Source organism: Apus apus, chromosome 16, assembly GCF_020740795.1.
Source record: "Apus apus isolate bApuApu2 chromosome 16, bApuApu2.pri.cur, whole genome shotgun sequence".
In the NCBI taxonomy this organism is placed as follows: domain Eukaryota; kingdom Metazoa; phylum Chordata; class Aves; order Apodiformes; family Apodidae; genus Apus; species Apus apus.
The window spans coordinates 14,643,152-14,655,676 of NC_067297.1; the positions used below are offsets into that span (position 1 = coordinate 14,643,152).

Genomic DNA, 12,525 nt, shown 5'->3' on the forward strand with positions numbered 1-12,525 from the left:
CTGCTCTCTGCAGCTCTTCACACCCCTAAGGGCAGCTCAGGCAGAGGCAGCAGGAGTGAGGCTGTCTAGGGAGAACAGGGCTAAGATCATCCCTTTCTCTGAAATGCACGGTGTGCCTGTGTCTCTGGTAGAGGGGGAGGACAACACTGCAAGGCTGCAGAGACCCCTGAGGAAACTGTGGTCACTGCAGAAAACTGCACTCCAGGACCACCAGCCTGAGCTGTCTCGCAGAGCAGAGCTTCCCCTGCAGGCAGTCACACATCAGGTTCCCTCTCATGCTACTTCAATATCTACACCAAGTCCTGCTAACAGCAAACAATCCTCTGTATAGCAGCTCTTCAGAAAGCAGACCAATAACAATACTCACCTGCAGAGAACACCACAGAGAAATGCCTGCCCTGTTCCACCCTCCACCCAGCAAGCCCATGTCAAAGCAACAGATTCCTGAGACCCTGCAGGCCAATGCCAAGGCACTGGCAGAGACCAGCAGCAGAGCACACAACTTGGTGTAACCAAGCTGCAGGCTGAGCCACCCAGAGGACTCTGCAGTCTCTTCTTTCCAGACTAAATGGCCGCTGAATACCCACTGCTGGAAAACTCTGACACTTGCAGCCAGCACTCAGGTGGGAGAAGGAATGTGCCTCTGCTGCTGCTCTTAGGCCAGTCCGCAGTCACCAACATCTTCACACACTTCTGCTTGCCCAATTACTCCACACTCTGAAGACTGTTGCTCTTACTGTACCAACATGGTCCTTCTAGCACAACATCATTTATTACTGAGCCCAAAGCAACCTTGGGACTGCAGCAAAGACAACAGTATTTTAGCAGCTGGAACCTCTGTCCCTTGGGACATCTTAAATAAATATGGCTGTTTGAAAACCTGAGTTCTTGCCACCAAGAAACAGCTCTGTTTAACAAAACAAACTATCTGAGAACCAGATTATTCTGCCCACTGCACCCCCCAGGACGCAGGCCTTCCTTCAACCTGGCAGAGTCAGAGCATACACAGCGAGGCAGCAGGGCAAGGAGCCAGGAGCAGGGATGTGTTCCTTCTGCCTGACACATCTGCTGCCTCAGCAAGGATGTTCACTCCAAAGCCCTGACCCCGAGTCCTCCACTGTCCCTGCATGTGTGTTTCCTTCATGACCCAACTGCTGCTGTGACCCAGTTCCAGAACAGCCAACCTTCCCAAACCTCCAGGAAGGAGCAGTTAGGGAGAATCACTGCACAGAGATCAGCACCAGCCCTCCTTGGCACCCTGCCTCAGGCAAGGTCCAGGCCACCCTTCCACCTGAGATGGTGACAGACCATCTCAAGACATTTCTCCTTGCTATTTAAAATGGCAGAACCCTGTGTTACCCATGAACAGGTAGCACCAAGTCAGGAAGATCTATGGGCCAGAGCAAGAGCCAGATAGCATGGGTGATAAATTATTTTTGTGACCAGCAGCATTAACAGAGGAATATTTTCACAGCGAGGAACTGTAAACACATGTGCTGATTCAATTTAATAGGGAAACCATCTTTTCTGATATAAGAACCTGAGGTGACAGATTAGCTATTAAACACAATTTATAGGTCATAAGATAGAGAAGTTACAAGGAAGCTCTCCCTTGGCCAGCTCCGTAAATAGCCAAGCTGTATTTGTTCTCCCTGAGGCATCCTTTCAGGGAGCTTAATTATAATGAAAGAACTGCCAGAATTCAAAACGTCTTAATTTTTTTCACTTGGTGGTAGAGATGAAATCCATTCAACACAAGGGACAAGGAAAGCACAGCAGTGTCAGAGCAGCAGCTGCCATTGGGAAGCCCTACAGCATCCCTGCCATGCCATGCCACCACACCCTGTGACAGCAAGGCCCTGGGCTCAGTCCCACAGATGGTAAGAGCAGGGATACATGCTGTAATGAACTAGAAATAAATCACTTTTGCTGCTGTAATTACCACAGACCAGAGAGGGGAGCAGCTAGCAGCAACTCTTCAGTGACACAGTGCCAGGCTGGGGACAAAGCCAGTCAACAGGCTGCCACATGGCCCAACAGTTTCTTGGGCTTGGGAGGGGTTTCTCCAACAGCAAGCACCACAGGTGGTGTGAAAACCAGCTAAACCCTCCAGAAATAAATGGTTTATAGCCCCTGCAGCAGCATGGGCACTTGGCTGAGAGGAGGCCCTGCTCTATCTTGGTTAGACTTGCCACAGTGTCAGGGTCGTTTGGCCCTGGACAGGCTCTTGAGCAGTGCAGGGAAGTAACTTTTTGGCTGAGGCCAGTGAGGAAAGGTTCTTATCTAAAAGAGAGTCTGAGGTGGCCTGTTTTGAGGCTGCTGCAAAACCAACACGAGCATTTTTGCTCTAACTTTTAACCAATTTTTACACAAATCTTCATGAAGATTAATACAAATATAGTATCAAGTCATTTGCAATCTCCCTAGGAAAAAAAAATAACACAAACCCAACAAAAACTAGATAGATGCAGGCATCTTGCACAAGCCAGACGAAAATACTGCGTGGGGCCCATCACAGACTTCAAGATCCATCAGAGCTCCCTTTGTCTTGCTAGTGAGCAACACTCACTGCTGCACAGGACAAACCATTCTGGGCAAAACTAAAACCCAGGCCACCACCACCACTTCTGAAATAACTGGGCACAGCATGGAAATCCTGTTCTGGAAAACAAGGAGTTAGTGAAAACTGGTGTCTCTTGGGGCTGCTAAAAAAAAAAAAAAAAGTGGACATTTTCACAGATTGCTGAGTAAGATGAGCTGTGGCAAAGAGCCATCCAGACAGAGACTTAGAGGATGTTAATAGGCTATAGCTAGGGAAAAGAGGCATAAATGGAAAGCAGCCAATCTCAGACTTTGTGCACAAGAGGAACTTGAGAGATGCAGAGACTGTTCCGACTGTACATGGGAAGAAATCTTAAGGAGTTCTCCTAGACTGAAAAGTGGATCATAAGAAGCAAAATTTGTGTGGCTTGAAATGTTTATTCTCAGGGCTCCTAATCCTTTTGCCCAACAGCATTTCCAGGCTCACAGTTAAGACCAAAATGAAGGGTACAAGCCTGACAACTTTTCTCAGGGCATGCAAAATGACCTGGCTTACACATCTGAGTGCACAGGGCTGGCTTGTCCAAATCAGGATGTGGGAGGAGGACAAGAGAAACAGAAAAGAATAAGTAGGACAATACAAAAAGAGAAATGGGAAATGAAGGGTAAAGGCCTGAAAAGAAATAGCCCATCTCAATTATAAAGATGGGCTGTTTCTAGAGGCTTTGCTGCTGCTCACACAGTCACCTCTACCCTCTGACATGGCCTTCACATCAGTGCTCCCCCTGTGCTTTACTCTGCAGCAGCTTCCTCTGCAACTGATACAAGGGCTCCACGAGAAGCACTTCCCAATCATCTTGGAGTCTGCACGAGCAGAGCCTCTGTCACTCCTGGCTTCCCTGGGGCTTTCTGTGTGCAGCTTTTCTTCTGCAGCGAGATAACCGTTGGTGCTACATGCTCGTGGGGGCAATCAGTGGAAAGACTACGGAGGTTGACATTAAAGCAGTGTTTAGGAACAATTTGGTGATTACATCTGCTGGGAGACATTAATGACTCACTTCAGGGGGTTAGTAATAGGATTCCAAAAGATAAATTCATCACTGTATACTTAATAAAATCCTCTGCATAATAGGATCCACAGGGGGCTCTGAGGGCACAGCTATTCCCACCTGCCCTGGCAGAAGAGTCAAAACGTTGCACTGGGAGTACAAGGTTGAGACATGTGAAACAGACTCCAGCTGTACTAGCATGAACCTCTGCTTGGCAGTAGGGTGATGGGAGACTACAGCTTCATACAGTGGGGTTTTGCACCAGCAAACAAAGAAAATCAATACTTTATATACCTGACAAAGACAAATTTTACAGTGGGGGTTGCTTACACCTCCAATTATGCAATTTATCACTTTAATAGAAAGCAGATTCTTCTGCCACTGAGCTGAGGCACCAAAGGGAGCTCTGAAAATGGTTTCTAATTACTCTTTTTCTTGGGAGCAACAGACAGCTTAGGTTTTTCAGCTGAATAAGGTAAAGAGTCTGATGTTAAGCAGATGTGCATCACAGAAAGACAACTAATAGGGACCCGGTGACTTGGAGAGATGTGTTTCTTAGCTATTTCATCCTTGCCAGATAATGGTAATTCCCCAATTACGTTACATTTAAACAATTCTTTAACCAATTGCACAGACTCCTTAAATGAGAACACTGTATAATAATTCTAAAAGAGGCAAGGTGAAAATGCTCTGCCTGGCATCTCTCTGTAAGGTAGCCTTAATCCCCAAACATGGACGTGAACTAGGATTGATCAAAGATCAGCTTTTACAGCCAAGGTGGGAAAATAACTGGCACAGACTAAGTAGGGCATGGAGTAACAGCAGTGCCTGATCCTACACAATGCGGTGGAGCTGTATCCAAAAGACCAGCCATGCATACTCAGAACATCTACACGCAGGACAAGCAGCAATACGCTCTCTTCAAGAGCCAGCACGCCTCGTGCACATGCTTGGGAAGGCAAACAAAGGTTTCCTGGTTCCTTGGGTGTGTTCTGCGGGTGGCGAGGGAAGGGCAGCTCCAACAGATTATTTCTGAACACACATGCACTGGGGTGGGCTCTGCAGTGCTCAATTCTCATTCCACAATGAAAAGGAAGTCACACAAAATCCACTAGCCCAGAACACTACAAAGCAGACCTCAGCATCAAGTCTAATCATCTCCCGGGGCTCTCGTATCTTCATCCCACACAGCTTTCTGGACACAGTCTAAAAGGCTCCTGTGTGAAATCACTTTAGGGAGGATGGCTGACTTGACATTTTCAGTGATGACGCAAGAAAAGAAGCCCTCATTTAAAACCACAAGCTCCTCTGAGACAGTGACACTAAGGAGTGAGTCATGCCCTGGTCCAAGTCAGTCCTGGAAGAATACACCAGCACATTACAAACTTGGATCTCAAAGAACCCAGAGAAGCTTCTCGGGCAGGCAAAGAAATCTCTAACTCCTACAGTGGTGTGCTGACTGTGCCAATCCTGACACTACTATTGCTCATAAAGCTCGATACCACTTCACTGGAAACTCAGTAAGGGAAAGCCCTGCCTGAGGAGGGCCTTCTGAAGAACCAAAGAGCATCACTCCCTGAGTTTTAGCTCTTACACAAGTTTTCTGCTTCATTTCTTTTACTGCAGTCAGGTACAGGCCTCAGTAGAGTGCTACGTTTTGCAGATACTGTGAGACGTAAGTAAAACCAGAAGACTGCATTTCCTTCAGCTAAAATCCATGTGCTGTGGAGGTCAAGTGGGGACATTTAAAGGAGATCCTCAGGAAGTATTACATTTCCCTTTTGAGTCACAAGTCCAAACAAAACAAAGCATATGGCTTTCTAGTGCGTTCCCAAATTTCCTGCACTGGTCAGATTTCCCTTCGTTCTGCTTAATCCTATCACATTTGAACTGGACAAACTGTATGAATCCAGGCAAGCTGACTTTCCCTAAAAAGGAGCTGCTGAAGACAGAGACAGAAAGGCAAAGAATTTATGCTCCCACACACAAATCCAACTACTCCACGCTCAAGTACTGTGGTTGCTCACATCACTGAACTCACCCTCCCAGTCACACAGATAACTCAGTCAAAGATGTAATGCAGTGCTACTGCCCTAGACATTCCAGAATCTTCAAAAGAATTCATATGGCCAGTGTTTCCTAGAAGCTGGTAGTCTGCCCTCCTCCAGGAAAGCAAGCCCTCCCGCAGGGCCGGAGGGAGTTTGCCCCAATGTGCATGTAGCAGGGCTCTTACCAACAGGCACAGGATAGCACCAGGCTTCTTAACAAGGGCTTCAGCCCTACACCTACAGCACAGGTCAGATTTTTGACATCCAGTGGTTAATCAGAGGCGCCTCAAAGCCCAGCTGGTTGAATTGTCAGTATACACAGGAACAGCAGGAACTGGCAAGTGAACGTCTGTAACTTTGTACACCAACAGCAGAGACAGACATCAGGGCCAAAGACTGAGTGCAATGGATTGAACTATGCTGCAAAAAGTGTCCACGAAGACATTCTGCAGACTGAGTCAAATCTCTCAAGTTCTCATTAAGCTGAAATCAGAACAACATCTGCAGAACCTGAGACTTCAAGGGCAGCAGGGGTAAAACTAAAGCTTCTGTCCTGGAAAACAAATCTACCCCATTCTCACCTAACTGCACTGGCTGCTTCACACCCTTCTTGAGCAGCAGAGGGATTCAGCACACCTCTGCTCCCCAGTCTGCTCTGCCAGGCCCTCCTAGCAAGTGGCCAGCCTACACTTGTCATTCCTGCACTTCTGTTAGCAGTGACTGCATTAAGCACTAATACAGATTATCGACTAGCAACACCCTCCTTGGCCTGTTCCTTACTTCCAGAACTCCAGTCAGATGGGATAAAGCTGTTAGGAATCAGGTATGCTCACCTCTTATTCTTTCCAGTTCATGTTGCTGCAGGCATCAGATAATCCACTTCAGGCAGACAACTATGTAATAAATTATTTTAAAACAGTGGCTTCATTGCAGAAGAAGAAAAGGAACCAAAAATAGAAGAGAAACAAATGCCTTCTCTGCTCATTTTCTGCAAAGCTTCGTTGCTTACTGCAGCAAGTTCTACTTTCCTACTTTAGCCTCCGCAGCCTGTTTCTGAAATCTCTGACAATGTCTTCATGCATGACAAATTGCTTTAGCCTGAAGACTCTTTCCAGCTCTCATTTGTGAGGTATTTATATCCTGTCCTAATTTTCTAGACTGTTGGAAAACATAACAAGATAACTGCAGCCATAAGATCTTCAGATTTTTCCTTCATGAAAAGTCTGGCAGCCTCAAGGACAGACGACCTCTTCAGATGGCTGAGTCCCACACAAATGCCATGGGCAGGAAAGCTGCTTTGGGCTCCCTCAAGCTGCAGTTAATGAAAGGATCTGATACTTGGCACTCCATCTGAGACTGATGATAATGAAGCACAAAGGAGGAAGCAAGCGACCAGGTGATTATCACTTCAGGATTTCAGTGAGAAAGAGATTAAGTTTGTCCTATGAGAAACTGCACTTTAAACCACCTGAAAGTCACTTGAAGGTAATGGAAAAGGATCACTGTGATGAATAATAACCCATGTAAAGCAACATTCTGTGTAGAATAGGAGCAGCCCACTGCTGTGCTCCCAAGTAACTAGGGACACATGAGCAGAAGGGTAAACAGAAGGGGTTTCTTGGCAGGAATTAAACTGCTCAGAAAGAACAGGCAGACACAGAAAGAGCCCGTTTCACCACGCAGCCTGGAAGAGCTGGGTGTGCTTTCTATTTTCCCAAAGATGCACTACAGGTCAGAACCTAATATAATTGAGGTTTTACAAGCACATGTTAGCTAAACTAAACAGTCTTTACATCACCACATACATTTCTAAAATTCTCTTAAAAAAAGCCATCAGCAATTTAAAGGAAAATCACAGATGCACATACTGTTTAATTCACATTAAGCTCAGGCTGTGACTGGGAAGTGGAGCAGGGCACAGACCAGCCTATCCCATCCTACATGACATGCAAGAAAGACAGGCTACAGGACTGTAACCATATTCCATGAGCTGGCATCTCAGGAAGCCTCCCAGGATGGCCTGAACCACCATGGTGCACTGCCACACCAGAGAGGACAGGCAGCTCAGATGTAACTGCAGGGACTACACCAGTGATGATGAAGCCTTCCACCACTTTCTACACAGCTTCTCTCCAGCCTGTACAGGTAAGGGGCAGGGGGTTCACCACCCTCTCTGGAAGCAAAGGGGCAGTGTTTCTGGCTGCTGTAGTGTCCCCACAGTCCCTTTTTAGTGGGATACCCCCTTATCCAGTTGTTCTCCTGGCCTTCTCCACACAAATACAGAATGTGTCATGTGTAACCAGACCCTTCTGTCAGCAGTTGATTCCATCACATAGCTAAGAGACAGCAGAGACATCACACCATGCCCGGTGTGCAGGAACATGTCCCCATGTTGGCACTGCCCTGAGGGAACACTGTGTTGGCAGCCCAGCCTCAGCTCTGCTCCATGCCATGGCCCTGATGGGCTGCAGCACATACAGCTTGGGGGAGGACTCTAGATGCCCAACAAGGCAACCAGGAGGGGAACCTGTCCCACAGCTAATTAGCTGCACATGTTCTGATGAGCTCACTCCACGCTGATGTGCCCTGTGATGGCTTCTCCAGAGAGGACAGGGTGCACAGATCCATACTTCCAGCCATATCTGCAGCACAACTGCAAACACAGGGTTGCTTGCAATGGAAGCACTAACAGTTGGAATTTCATCTCTGACAGCAGGCTGTGGCTGCCAGCACAGTCCAAACACAGAAATCATTCTCAGGAAGGAAAGGATGCAGGCAGGCAGCCAGGGAGGCACCCCATGTTTCAGACAAGCTCCCAAGCCACTCACTCAGAACAAGTCCAGCCAGGGGCACACACACCGTGCTCGGGTGTAAGCCAGGGCTGACACCACCCCTACATGTTTGCTTGGAGCTGTTCAGCTCGTGGCACTAAGGGTGAGCAGGTCACAGCACCACCAGTCCCTTCGCAGCCACCCAGAGCAGGGCAGCCTGGAGCACACTCAAGGGCCCCACACGTCACATCTCGGGAAGAACGGAGACAAGAGTCACTCCTGAAGGGTTGCTGTGACACTAACTCACACTCGCTTCCAGTCTCTTTCCTTATCTAACTCAGCAGAATAGAAATTTTTAAAACAACTGGCAAGGAACATGAAAAAAGTATTTTGCTCTATACCATAAGCCACACAAGGAGTTCAGGCAAAAGGCTTTGATATTTACCAAAGATGAGGCTTGTAGAGACAAAGCACAGCAGGAAGGACACCTGGAAAGCATTTCCCCTTCCCTTCAGGAAGGGGCAAAAAAATTTGGCTTTACAGAATTTACAGATTTCAGTAGAAAGGAATGATCTATCTTTCCTTCTGCGTTTCCTTCTGGAAATAAGAAAGTGAATTTCGATCTTTGTCTTGCACAGCCTGACAGTAAGTAGCTGTAACTTACAAAATGTAGGAGCTTTATGGTGTTTCTTAGCTCAGGCATGCTTTAAAGGGGACTGGGAAAAAGTACTAGAATTGCAAACCGAAATAACCCCCAGCACTGAGCTGCACACAAAGTGTATTCAGACAGTTGCAGAATCTGCAAATTCCCAACTGAATCCAGACACTGATTATGTCTGTCACAGCAATAATATTTCACTAACGCTCCTCCTTCAGAGAGGCACAGCAGCCGGTTTTCCCTGACAACCTTCCATCATGACAGTCCTCTGCTGCCAGCAAAGGCCTCTCCCCACAGCCAGCTCCATGGCAATGCTCTCTCTGCAGCAAAGTGTACCACCCAGCTGGCTTCCCAAGGCTCCTGGGCTTCAAGCCCATGCCTTCTCTTTGTAATGTGGATTTCTGCATTCTCATGTTGCCCCTACCACACAAGAACTTCCATAGAAATAAAAGAGCAAGGTGACACAGAAATACACAAAAGCCTGCTTAATAAACAGCTTTCTTCTCTGCCACTTAACCACCCAGTTCTAATTATCATATTCATATTCCTCTTTTCCTGCAAATAGCCTTCCTGAAAAAAAAAAATCTGCTGAAGCTGCACCAAACATGAACTCTGCCCTACACCTCCAATGATTTTAAACAACTGTCTTGAGACAGTAAAATCCAGTTCATCAGTCTGGTTACTGAGTATATTCACCTGCTGCAGACAATTCTCAGAGCCACATATGTCTGTGGAGACACTCAAGAGCAGCAGCCAGTGGCCACAGAAACAAAGGGTCAGTAGCCAGATTGGGCACTGAGCCTGACCTGGTCCTGCACCTGTTCCTTCTAGGGGGAAATCCCTCTAAAACCAGGCCAAGAACGATGCTGCAAGCTGCTGGGCACCCTCAGTCAACACGGGGTAAGCAGTCACTGACAAAGCCTGTCACCCTGCTCTCCTCCAGGCCCCAGTGCTCCTCTTGTGGTCACGCTCCTCCAGCTGCACCCTACTCCCAGCCCACGGAGAGTTGGGGGCTCACACAATCCTCTTGCTCCCCCAACACCTCCTGCCCTTCCCCCAGCACAGAGATGCTGCTTCTCGACCGAGGCCCAGGCCAGCCCAGCCCCGGAGCTGCCAGCGCCCTGCGGGCGTCTGGCAACAGCGTCCTTCCCAGCACTCGGGAGCTGGCAGCGTGCTTTCACACAAGCATTAATTTTATTATACTTAGCTTATGATTGTGCCTTACTGCCCTGCTATTTTTGAATGCGGGGCTGTAATAGAAGGCGTCTGATGGCCCAGGAGACAGGGGAGCTGTTTCACTGCAGAGCTCCTGCGGTGTTGGTGGCCTTAGGAGCACAGGATTCAAACCCAGCCTATATGAGAGTTTGGACACTGAACTTGAACAGGGGCTCTAAAGCTTTACTTTCCACCTCTCTGGTTGGTCCTCACAGCTTCAAGACAGTCGTTCAAGTAGCACTTTTCCAAATGAAGTGCTCTGGAAGGAACACAGGTCCTTCCAAATGGTCATTAACAAGGGCCACTCCAATCCATCCTGAGAGATCACCAGCCCTTAGCTCTGCTTTGGCACTCTGGCCCTTACAGAATTCACAATACAAGATAGCTCTGCAGACACATAAAGCAGCTAGAGACAAAGAGGAATAGGGACACAGGAGACCAGTGTTACAGGCACTGAAAGTTTTCACATCTACTTTTTGACTCCAGCCCTTCTTCTGACCCTGGCACAGCTCATCTGTTGTGCTACCCTTGTCTAACTCACAGCTGGTGATGTGGCCTGGCTGAGCATGGAGAGGTACATCCACATCAGCCTCACCTCAGCCAGAGCAGCAGACACTGTTGTAAGAGCAGCAGCACAGGCCTCACAGGATTCTCCACTTGAGCACATTCCCAGATCTTCAGCGGGCCAAGACAGCCCACGCTGAAATCTGCTCTGCTTAATCTTCACAGAGAAACAACAGACTACCAAGCTGTGCTGCTGTTTCCTCTTCAATAGCACCTAAACAATCCCAGAGCTGAACTCCTGCACTCACATCCGCTAGAATACAGGGGGAAAACTGTCCTAGATGGTCCTGCCTACCTTCCTCTCTTCTCCTGCACCTCCCTTCCTCTCTTCTCCTGCACATCCCTTCTGCTGTCATGCTTCTGAGGATGGCATCCTACTGACCACAGTCACCATCTGCAAAGCTCCACAGGAACCAAGGAATGCACGGAAAGACTGACTCCCTTATGATTTCTAGTTTCCTGAATCAACTGTACTTTTAAGTCTGCTAATTCTTTCAGAAACAATCTTACAGAATTAGCTCATCTGAATTTTTTGACCAGCGACTGCAGCTGGTCAAAAAATCCAACCCATCACTTAACTACAATGGGAAGCATTGAAATTACACTGGAGATAGCTACTTCATGGTGTCTATCACAGCACCTCTCTAAGAACCAGTCTTCTGACTGGTCTGTATAGACCAAAGCCACATGCACATTTAATACCCCAAGGTCTCTCTTGGAGATGCTAGAGATATGCCAGATCCCAGCTACTTCTGCTCCATTATTTCTCTGAGCACAAATATTGTGTAAGAGCCTGAACCCTTCCCCACACTGACAGCAAAGAGCAGATGACCTGTCTGGAGCACGGATGGTGCTCAGTATGACACCGTGCTTGTAACAGGAGGTGCACAGACCCCCTGTGCCAGCAGAGAAATGCTTAAGATCTTCCGTCCATTGAAGATGGCTCCCCACTCAGCTGGCAACACTTCCCTCCTCCAAGCGAGCACAGGGCAGGACGGGGCTGCAGCCAGACCCTCTGCTGCTGCCCTGGGCTGAGGGGCAGCACGACCCCACCAGCCCCTGCACCCAGGGGCTGCTCCAGCAGCTCCAGAACCCAGCGCTCCCTCTCAGGGCTGCAGCACTGAGTACAAAGGGGCATTTTTTACCTTCTAAGCCAATTCTCTGTACAGTTGGAGGTAAAACAATTACCTCATTACAGTCGCACACCAAATTCCCTTCTGGTGGAATTCACATCAGCACTACTGCAACTTTATAACATTTGCATTATAAAAATGTCTGCAAAGGAGGCCAAGAAAAACAGCTTTTTGTTCAGAGGAAGCTCTGTGGTCAAGATGATGTCATCAGAAAGCGCCAAATTAATTTCCTGTGGTTACATCCTACAGGAAATCCAAGAAGCTCAGCTTTCTTGCTAAACCAAGTAGTCATTTGTTGTCAATAACTGTTAATTATGTGCCCAGATGTGTCATAAACTAAGAACTATCATGATTAGCCCTCATTCCCTGGATTCCTCCCAGATGCACTGCTAGGATCCGTTTAGATCTGCAGCTCCAAGCCAGTGAAAAGCAGCTGCCCTGGTGTCCCCAGGCAGCCCAGGGCTCTGGGGAGCACAGGTTGCTCTCGTGCCACGCACCAACACGTTTCCTGCCCTTCCCTTCAACCCCCTCCCCACCACGGGGGGA

The 12,525-nt window shown here is 48.0% G+C and overlaps 1 protein-coding gene across 3 annotated transcripts in view; it reads right to left on the reverse strand.

Moving 5' to 3' along the window:
• The window catches only part of TTC28 (tetratricopeptide repeat domain 28), a 114,568-nt gene that overhangs the window by 36,795 nt on the left and 65,248 nt on the right, over window positions 1–12,525 (reverse strand). The window lies entirely within an intron of this gene.